The 8,790-nt window shown below is 48.9% G+C and overlaps 1 long non-coding RNA gene across 4 annotated transcripts; it reads left to right on the forward strand.

The window, feature by feature from the left end:
• The first annotated feature begins 4,646 nt into the window (after nt 1-4,646).
• Nucleotides 4,647-8,147, forward strand: LOC118350566 (uncharacterized). Of its 4 annotated transcripts, none has more exons than XR_004804576.2 (4): nt 4,647-5,032; nt 5,110-5,641; nt 5,938-6,714; nt 6,857-8,147. It is a non-coding gene; the product is annotated as an uncharacterized LOC118350566 (long non-coding RNA). The 4 variants fall into 4 exon arrangements; XR_004804578.2 differs by having other exon boundaries at nt 4,654-5,032; nt 5,110-5,257; nt 5,414-5,641; nt 5,938-8,147; XR_004804577.2 differs by having other exon boundaries at nt 4,673-5,032; nt 5,110-5,235; nt 5,414-5,641; nt 5,938-8,147.
• Nucleotides 8,148-8,790: the final 643 nt, after the last annotated feature.

An 8,790-nucleotide genomic window follows, 5' to 3' on the forward strand; every position in this document is an offset into this window, starting at 1 on the left:
GGTGCAGGTGCAGACGGTGCAGGTGCAGACAGTGTCGGTGCAGACGGTGCAGCTGCAGGTGCAGGTGCAGACGGTGTGGGTGCAGACGGTGTGGGTGCAGGTACAGGTGCAGACTGTGGGTGCAGGTGCAGGTGCAGATGGTGCAGACGGTGTGGGTGCAGGTGCGAATGCAGGTGCAAGTGCAGGTGCAAATGGTGCAGGTACGAGGGCAGGGTGCAGGTGCGAGTGCTGGTGCAGGCGGTGCGGGTGCGGGTGGGGGTGCAGATGCAGGGACAGGAGCCGAAGAGGGCGGAGGCCAGGGCTGGTGGCCCTTCTGCAGACGGACGCGCAGAGCTCAGGTTGCTGACCGCCCGAGAAGGTTCTGCGAGCGTCCTGTGTGCACCACCACCTGCGCTAACCCGCACCTCGCGCTCGCCTCGCGTTCACTTCCTGTGTTGGCAGCGCTCTGAAGTCTTTCTTTACCTTCCTGGGCCTGGTCCTCAGTTTCCCCCCTGAAGCTCTGGTAACAGGACAGGTTGAAATCGTCTTCACATTGCTGCTGCCATCACGGTCGGGGCCGCCTGTCCCTGCGTCTGTCCCTGGACGGTGGTCCTGCCTCACCTCCCCGCAAGCACACCAGGCAGATTGGACTACGGTCCATCCTCATGTATTATGACCTTATCTTAACTTGACTGCATCTGCAAAGACCCTACTTCCAAATAAGGTGGCGTCCCATAGATAGCGGGGTTCGGACCTCTCCGTGTCTTCTGTGGGAACACACTTGAACCTGTCAGAGTCATCTTGCCGCTGACATCCCCGTGCATGTGAAGAGCTCGGCGTCCTCTCCTGCGGTGAAGTGGACTCATGTACTGTATGCGACGCTCGAATGTGAAACCCCTCATTTCCTTCGGAGGGAATGTGATAGAAGGTATCAGAATGAGGGCTGTGCCCCCAGATCCCAGACTAGACATCTGTCCTGAAGTCACCGTTGGGTGTGCGGCAGAGGAACCTTCCCCGGGTACTTCGTATTGCACTGGAGAGTAATTAGGTTTCTCCCCAAGACTCCTGTAGTGGGGAAACCCTTTATTCATCCAGCCAACATGAAAGGAGAGCGCTCTTTGTCTCGGGCACTGCACTAGATGCTAGGGACACAGAGGGGAGTAAAACGCTCTTTTTTCCTTGCTCTAGTTGGAGGAAAAGGCTAACAAACAGATTGCAATGTGAGAGGCGCTAGAATGGAAGGGTATGCAAAGGACCACGAGCCTTTAGGACCCACATTTACTAGTAGGGGAAGGGATGTCTTGAAAGGTAGTTTTTAAGATGGGACGACATGATTTTAGCGGCAGACAAGACAGAGAGAACAGCAAGTGCTGGGCGCGTGCATATCAAATGTGAGCGACGTGCCTGGGATCCGAGGACGACTGGAGGAAACCACCCGCGTCAAGTTGGAAACGCACCGTCAAACCAGAAAAGCTCCTAGAATTCTTGTCTATGGAATTTAAAATTGATTTCCCAGGTCATGGAAACCTTTTAAAACACCCAAAACCGGGGGGAAGTCACGATCCTATCTGTGTCTCAGGAAGAAAGCCCCGGCAGCGTGAGGCCTAGAGCAGGGCCTGGGGACACGGAGGCCCCTTGGAGGTTCCAGGCCTGAGCGGGCGGAATGAAGGTCTGGATTCGAACTGGTGTGGGGAGCAGCGTGTGGCTTCTACGCACAGCCGGGTGGTAGGGATCGAAGGACTTGGTGGCGGCCTGGAAATGGAGGGCAAGAGGAGGGGATGAAGGATCTGCGGCCACCGAGGTTAATGCCCCTAGTCACCCCGAGAGAGAGAGAAAGGATAGAGAAGGGCACGCATTTCTTTTCTTTTTTTTTTTTAATTTTTTTTTAAATTTTTATTTATTTATGATAGTCACAGAGAGAGAGAAGAGAGGCAGAGACATAGGCAGAGGGAGAAGCAGGCTTCATGCACCGGGAGCCCGACGTGGGATTCGATCCCGGGTCTCCAGGATCGCGCCCTGGGCCCAAGGCAGGCGCCAAACCGCTGCGCCACCCAGGGATCCCGGGCACGCAGTTTCTATTAGGGCAAGAAAATGAGCTCATTTGAAGAGAATAGGTGGGAGAATGAGAATAAGAGTTCAGGGCGATCAAATCTAAACTCCAGCTCAGACGAAAGCCAGCAAAGAAAGGACTTAGAAACGTGTGTCAGTTAGACCCGGGTTATGGTGTAACCGCTATCAAAGTAATCCTGGATCTTCATCACTTGGCGAAGGTGCATAACCTGCCCCCCTTCCCTCCGCCCTCTCCGTCTGTGTGCGTGTGCGTGTGCATGTGCGTGTGCGTGTGCGTGTATGTGTGTGTCTCACTCGCAGGAAAAGCCAAACTGAATGTCCTTTGTATACTCTTGCAAAGTCACTCCCATGCCCACTGGGCGGTCAGTACCCCCCCCCCCCGCCGTGGTCCTGGCCCGGCCGTGGCGGCAGGTGTGCTTGGGCTGCAAGCCGAAGGCTCGCTCGGGGCGGTCAACTATCAGCCGCTCCCTTCAAGGAAGTGGTTCTCAGCAACTTCCACAAGTGCTACTTCAAATGCTCCCTCAGTGATCTGAGATGCATCGTCCAGCTTCCGTTCTGGGTTTAAGCAGAATGGGAGGCCCTCACGTGACCATATTCCCGGCACCTCAGCCCAGCAGGCTCTGTCACCCGCAGACAGTAAGCGCCTTAAGGGGAGAGGCTGTGCTGCCGCCTCACTAGCTGTTGCTGACGGGTTGTTAGATGTTCTTACTCTTCTGTTTCTACTCCAGCTGAAAGTCCAAAGACTCAAAAAAAAAAAAAAAAAAGCTAAGTACTATTTTTAAAAAATATTTTTGTCTATTTATTCATGAGAGACACAGAGAGAGACACAGGCAGAGGGAGAAAGAGGCTCCATGCAGGGAGCCCGATGTGGGACTCGATCCCGGGGCTCTAGGATCACGCCCTGGGCCAAAGGCAGTCCCTAAACCACTCAGCCACCCGGGCTGCCCTAAGTACTTTCACATAAGGTTTCTGTTGGGTCCTCAGGACAGAGAGAAAGGCGCTATCTGGACTTGGGACAGGGCTATGAAGAACTGAGTCACTCCACCTTGGAAAGTAGGGATTTTTAAATTAAATGTGGTAAATCAAATGTACACATCTTTCCTTGCTTCCTACCCCCCCCCCCCCCCCGGAAATCATGCTAACATAGAAATAAAATATTTTTAAAATGGATGTAAACCACAGAGGCCAGAAGGATATGAGCTGAACGTCACAGAAGACACAGGATAACCAGATGTTCTGGGGAGATGGAAAGAAGTTGGATACCTGGGAACTATGAGGGGAGGACATGGAACAGCGTGGCGGCGCTGGTGAGAAGGTGAGAAGGAACCGGGAAATTCCCCACGAGAACCCCACAAGTGCATCCCTGTAGTTCAGGGCACGTACTGGGGCTGAACAAAGAAAGATTGGGACTCTGTGTAAGGAGCAACCACACTCTCAAGCCCTTTTTCCTAGTGGACCAGGTAGGCAGCCACCCTGTCTCCAACCCTAGCAAAGCCACCATTTAGGGCTGTAAGCTTCCAGCAGAGGTGGAAGCTAGGGATTGTGCGACCTGTCTGATTTACGTCATTAAACTGAGGATATTTTTGTCTCTCTGTTGGAAAGTGTGGAGCCAAATTAGTAATATAACAGGGGCACAAAATAGTAAGTAAGTAAAAATCGAATCTATTAACTTCGGGAAAATGAAAACAGTGTAAGAAAGAAAATGGTAATAAACATTACGACGTGAATGGCAGTTACCTACTTACAGTAATATAAACTCTGGATATAAATCGAAGGAAAAAAATATTAGGCTTTTATTTTAATTCGAATCTGTTACCATACAGTGTGATGTTGGTTTTGGGTTATGACACAGTGATTCAGCAATGCCATACAACACCCAGTGCTCATCATGACAAGCTCGAGCCTTAATCCTCATCACCTCTTTCACCCATTCTCCCCGCCACCACCACCTCCCCTTTGGTAACCGCCAGTTTGTTCTCTGTAATTAAGAGTCTGTTTCTTGATTTCTCTCTCTTTTTCCCTTTGCTTGTGTGTTTTGTTCCTTAAACTCCACATGTGAGTGCATTCATATAGTTTTTGTCTTTTTCTGACCGACTTATTTCGCTTGGCATAATACTCTCCATCCACGTTGTTGCAAATGGCAAGATTTCATTCTTTTTTTTATGACTGAATAATATTCCATTGGATCAATGTAGCACATGTTTATCCATTGATCAGCTGACGGACACTTGGGCTGCTTCCGTGATGTGGCAGTGGTAAATAATGGTGCTATGAGCGTAGGGTGTGCATGTGTCCCTTTTGATCAGTGTAGACCCTGAATATCAATCAAACAAAATTATTTTATTTTATTTTATTTTATTTTATTATTTTTTTAACAAAATTATTTTAAAAACTAAATTGAAAGAGGAACAAAGAGGGGAAATATTTGAGAGTGGAGGATGAAGTGGAATAGAATAGCTAAATTCTCATCTTCTACGGTTGGAAGTCATTAGATTATGTCTAACGGTGGAGAATCCTGAAGCGGAAATATAAGCATGATTTAGGTGCTCTCAGTGAACTAAATGTAATTGCCTGTGATGATTTTGAAAGCATGCGATGTATTGCTTTGATAGCTTTGAGTAATAATTACAAAAAACAAAGTAGGAAGAGTTTGTTTTGTAATTTCTGACCAAAGAAGAGAAAGAAGGATTGAAGAAGGAAGGAAAGAGAGTGAAGACGGGATTGAGCAACAAAGTGCGAGTCTTTGTTCCGAGGACCAGGGCTTTGAAATGTAATTTTACTTTCTGAGGACCGAAAGCCATTGTGCAGGCACACGGCTTGGACACTGAACCCTGACACTCCCTGCCACCCACCCGGGTTACCGTGCACAGTGTAGACTCCAGGTTGCCGGTACCGCACTGCTCCTTGTTTCCGCCGGCAGGCCTCATGGTTCCCGGGGTCTCTTGCCTAAGCAAATAGATGAATTGTTACAGGAACGTCCCAGGTAAGAACCACCTGCTCTTCAATAGAAAACAGTAAGAGCCTCCTGGAATTGCTTGCCTCAATTCTCGCTCTTCCCAGCACTCCTAGGTTGCTAAGTCATGATCCCTGCCCACGAAGAACCAGCCCAACGCCCAAACGGAAAGAACTACCGAAGCCAAACTGTCCGCCTCCCCACGACTTCCATCCCTGCCTTCCTGCTCCGAGGTACCGGCCCCGCTCTGTGGAGGTCCGTCCTCCTTGCCACGGCACGAGTAGGCTCGGCTTACCCTTGTGGACTGGCCGCGACGGTGATACCCGGGCGGCCAGTGCTCCACTGTCTGTTGTACCTCTTTGTTTTGTGATGTTTGGGTTTTCCACTGCCGCCGTATAATCTTTTCTCCAGAAAGCCTCATTGGAGCCACGCAGGGCTCTGTCTGCGTTTTCTGTGACCTGAGGCAACTCGGTGTGGAGCAGGGACAACACGTGCGGGACAGTAAATCATCCTAAATCAGGCTGACTGAGCAGAAGCGGCAGCTTGGAAGCAGAGCCATCACGGACAAAGGCTCTCCCCTTGACCAGGCCTCAGCCAGGCCCTCCCAGCCCTCTGCAGCCGGCGTCCCCGCCTCGTCAGGTTGGTGAGAATCCCTCCACCCTCGACACCTGATCCAGTTCCTCGCCCCCCACGTGTCATGTCTAAGTGCTCGACCTGCCTTTAGCAAGAATCCTATTAATGGGTTAGGAATCCTCCTCCCTTTGATGCCTCCTCTTAGCCGTTTTCCATCCACTGATCCCCTTCCTGACAGTCGGCTGTAAATCTCCAGCTGTCTCTGCTCTATTTGGAGTTTAGCTTAATCTCTCTCTCTAATTGCAGTCGCCTTGACTGAAGTCGTCTCTGCAGTTTTTTTTTTTTTTTTTTCGTCTCTGCAGTTTTAACAAGGGCCAGAATAGTGTCTTCTGTAACACCGCAAAGAGCCCACGAGGAGCCATCACCCGACTCCCATGGAGAAGCCCAGACGTCCCGCACGTTGCGGGCTAAGGGATGGATGCATCTCCTCTGAAGTAGGGTGAATGTGGCTAATACCTGGAGAGCACAGGGCGAGGCCCCCACTGAGCGTGATCTTTACGCCCATCCCGGGGGTCGGCAGGAGTCAGCAGCGTGAGGCTGGGTGGCAACAAAGGCCGTTCCCGGGCATTTCCATCAGTTGAGAAAAGTTAGTTACACGACATGACAGAAACTCTACTGCGTGAACTCTAAATCCAACTAGTGGAAGGCAAGGGGGAAAGGCATACGAAAAAACCTTTTCTTGTCTTGAGAGAAAAATACGGAAACACAGATTATTGCTTTTAAGTGGGTTTGAGAGATAACCTGGCGTAATTCCCTCATCCTCCTTTAGCTGAGGCCCAGGGAGCAAGTTGAGTAGCGGACGGTGGTGTCCGGGCTAGAGCAACATCCGGCCTCAAATCCTGTTATCTTTCTACCACACTCACTACCTCCCTATTAGTTTTTCTAGACAATTTCTTATGAATTATTCTCTCAAGAATGAAGAAGACTGAGTTGCTTAAAGATAAGGCCTAATCCTTACAGTTGTTTACATGAACTCCGATGCCTGGCACCGTGCGGAGCTCGTAAATCATCTCCGCAAAGGTTCAGGAAATTGATTTTCCGTCCTGCCAGCCACCTGCACGGACTCTGATAGATCCAGGGTAGGTGGCAAGGCCCACGGCAGGGGGTATTAGTGAATTATGGTTGCCTGTTTCTGACCGTGCCACTCATCCCTTTAAAAAGAAAGAAAAATGGAATGAGATTCACGATGAGGTGACTCTGTACAATATTCTTGTCATTCAGGACACACGAAATCAAAGGGAAAGAGAAACTAAAGCGCACAGGGTACAGGTTGCTGTTCCAGAATTCTCCGAGTTCTCTGCCCGACGAATGCAGCTTCTGAGGAGAGGAGAGGAAAAAAAAAAAAAAAAAAAAGGAGAGGAGAGGACGGGCGCCCCCAGGCCTCAGCGGCCAAGGAGAACGGGCCCATCAGCTCCCCGCTCTTGAAAACCCGAACTAGGGGAGAAGCCATCTGCCAACTGCTTGTGAGTGCAAGGAGCAGCGAGAGGGCACACTGGGAAACACGAGCAAGGGGCGCGGGTTGGGGTAGGGCCAAACCACACGCAAGCCGCAGCGGGAGGAGCCGAACGACAGCCAAGCAGAGGACGCGGGGTCAGCAGAGAGGAGGATGGACAGGAGCCCAGAGAGCAGCGACGTGGCACCGCGGCCACCGCCCTGCACCTGGTGTGGAAAGCAGGTGCAGCTTGTTTAGCAGGTTGCCTTCATTTTAATGGATCTTCAGGGAACTTTCCATTTCGCCCAACACACCTTCACAACAGTTCCTCGCTTTACTTGGACTAGCTCAAGTCATATTATTATTATTATTATTATTATTATTATTATTATTAATTATTATTTTTGCAACAAACAAATCTAGGTGAGACAAGGGCTAAGGACACACTCCGTTAGGCCTTTCAAGGCACTGTTTTTTTTTAACCCTCTTAACACACTTGCAAGTTGGGTACAATTACCCCCAACTTAGAATATGAAGACAAAGCTAAATTAGGAAATTTGTTGATTTGTTGAGATTCACCTAGCTACTGTGAGTCCCAGAGCTGAAAATCAAGCCCAAGACTGCCTGGCCAAAGATTTTTTTTTTTTTTTTTTTTTTTTTTTACCACTTTTCTTTTTAAAAATAAGACAGAAAACAAAATAAGTCTTAAAAACCTTGGGATCCCTGGGTGGCACAGCGGTTTGGCGCGTGCCTTTGGCCCAGGGCACGATCCTGGAGACTCAGGATCGAATCCCACGTCGGGCTCCCGGTGCATGGAGCCTGCTTCTCCCTCTGCCTGTGTCTCTTCCTCTCTCTCTCTCTGTGTGACTATCATAAATAAATAATAATAAAAAAATTTAAAACCCTCTTTGCCCAAAGTTGGTAAATACCGTTACGTTCCACATATGCGAAGATAGTACATTTAGGTAGTTTTGTTTTTTTAGTTCCTTATTTTTTCATGTGGGTAGTTTTAATAGATGGGGATCTAAGTCAAAGAAAAAAAAAACAAAGAAGGAAAGAAAAGAGAAAAGAAAAGACAAAAAAGAGTGTCTTTAACTTTGACCCAAAACGACTTTTAAAAGTAAAATACTTGAATAAGAAAAATGAGTTTAACTGACCTTTGTGTTTTTTGAAGTGTGTGTTTTTGGCTTTTCAATGTAAATGCATGATTTCTAAGATACACGAGATACGTAAGGAATAGTTTGCAAGCCATGATTCATAGGGCAACTTCAGAAGAGATCATAACTGATCATAATCTACCGCTTGAATAAGGAAGAAGCCCGTGGATTTTAGCAGGATGTTCAGCCTCACGCTGAGGCATCACATGAATTGATTTGTAAGACAGCGTGGATTTAGCAACCAATCTTGAATGGCCCCTCACCCCAGTATTTTCTAGGTGTGTAGGACCCTAAAAAGGTTCCTTGAACCTTTGACTTTGGGTTTCTTGTCTATAAAAACAGTCATGAGTGTAGAGCAAAACCCATCCCGAGGGTCTCTGTGAGGGCGAAATTAGAGAGCTCTGTTCGTGAGACCACAAAATCGACACTTGGTAAGCACTTATTCCTTAATTTTCCCCTTTTTAAAAGATTTCATTTACTTATTTGACAGAGACACAGAGAGAACCAGAGAGCACAAGTGAGGGGAACAGCAGAGGGAGGGGAGGAGCAGGCCCCACTCTGAGCAG

The sequence above is a fragment of the Canis lupus genome, chromosome 14 (genome assembly GCF_003254725.2).
Source record: "Canis lupus dingo isolate Sandy chromosome 14, ASM325472v2, whole genome shotgun sequence".
NCBI classification, from domain to species: Eukaryota; Metazoa; Chordata; class Mammalia; order Carnivora; family Canidae; genus Canis; species Canis lupus.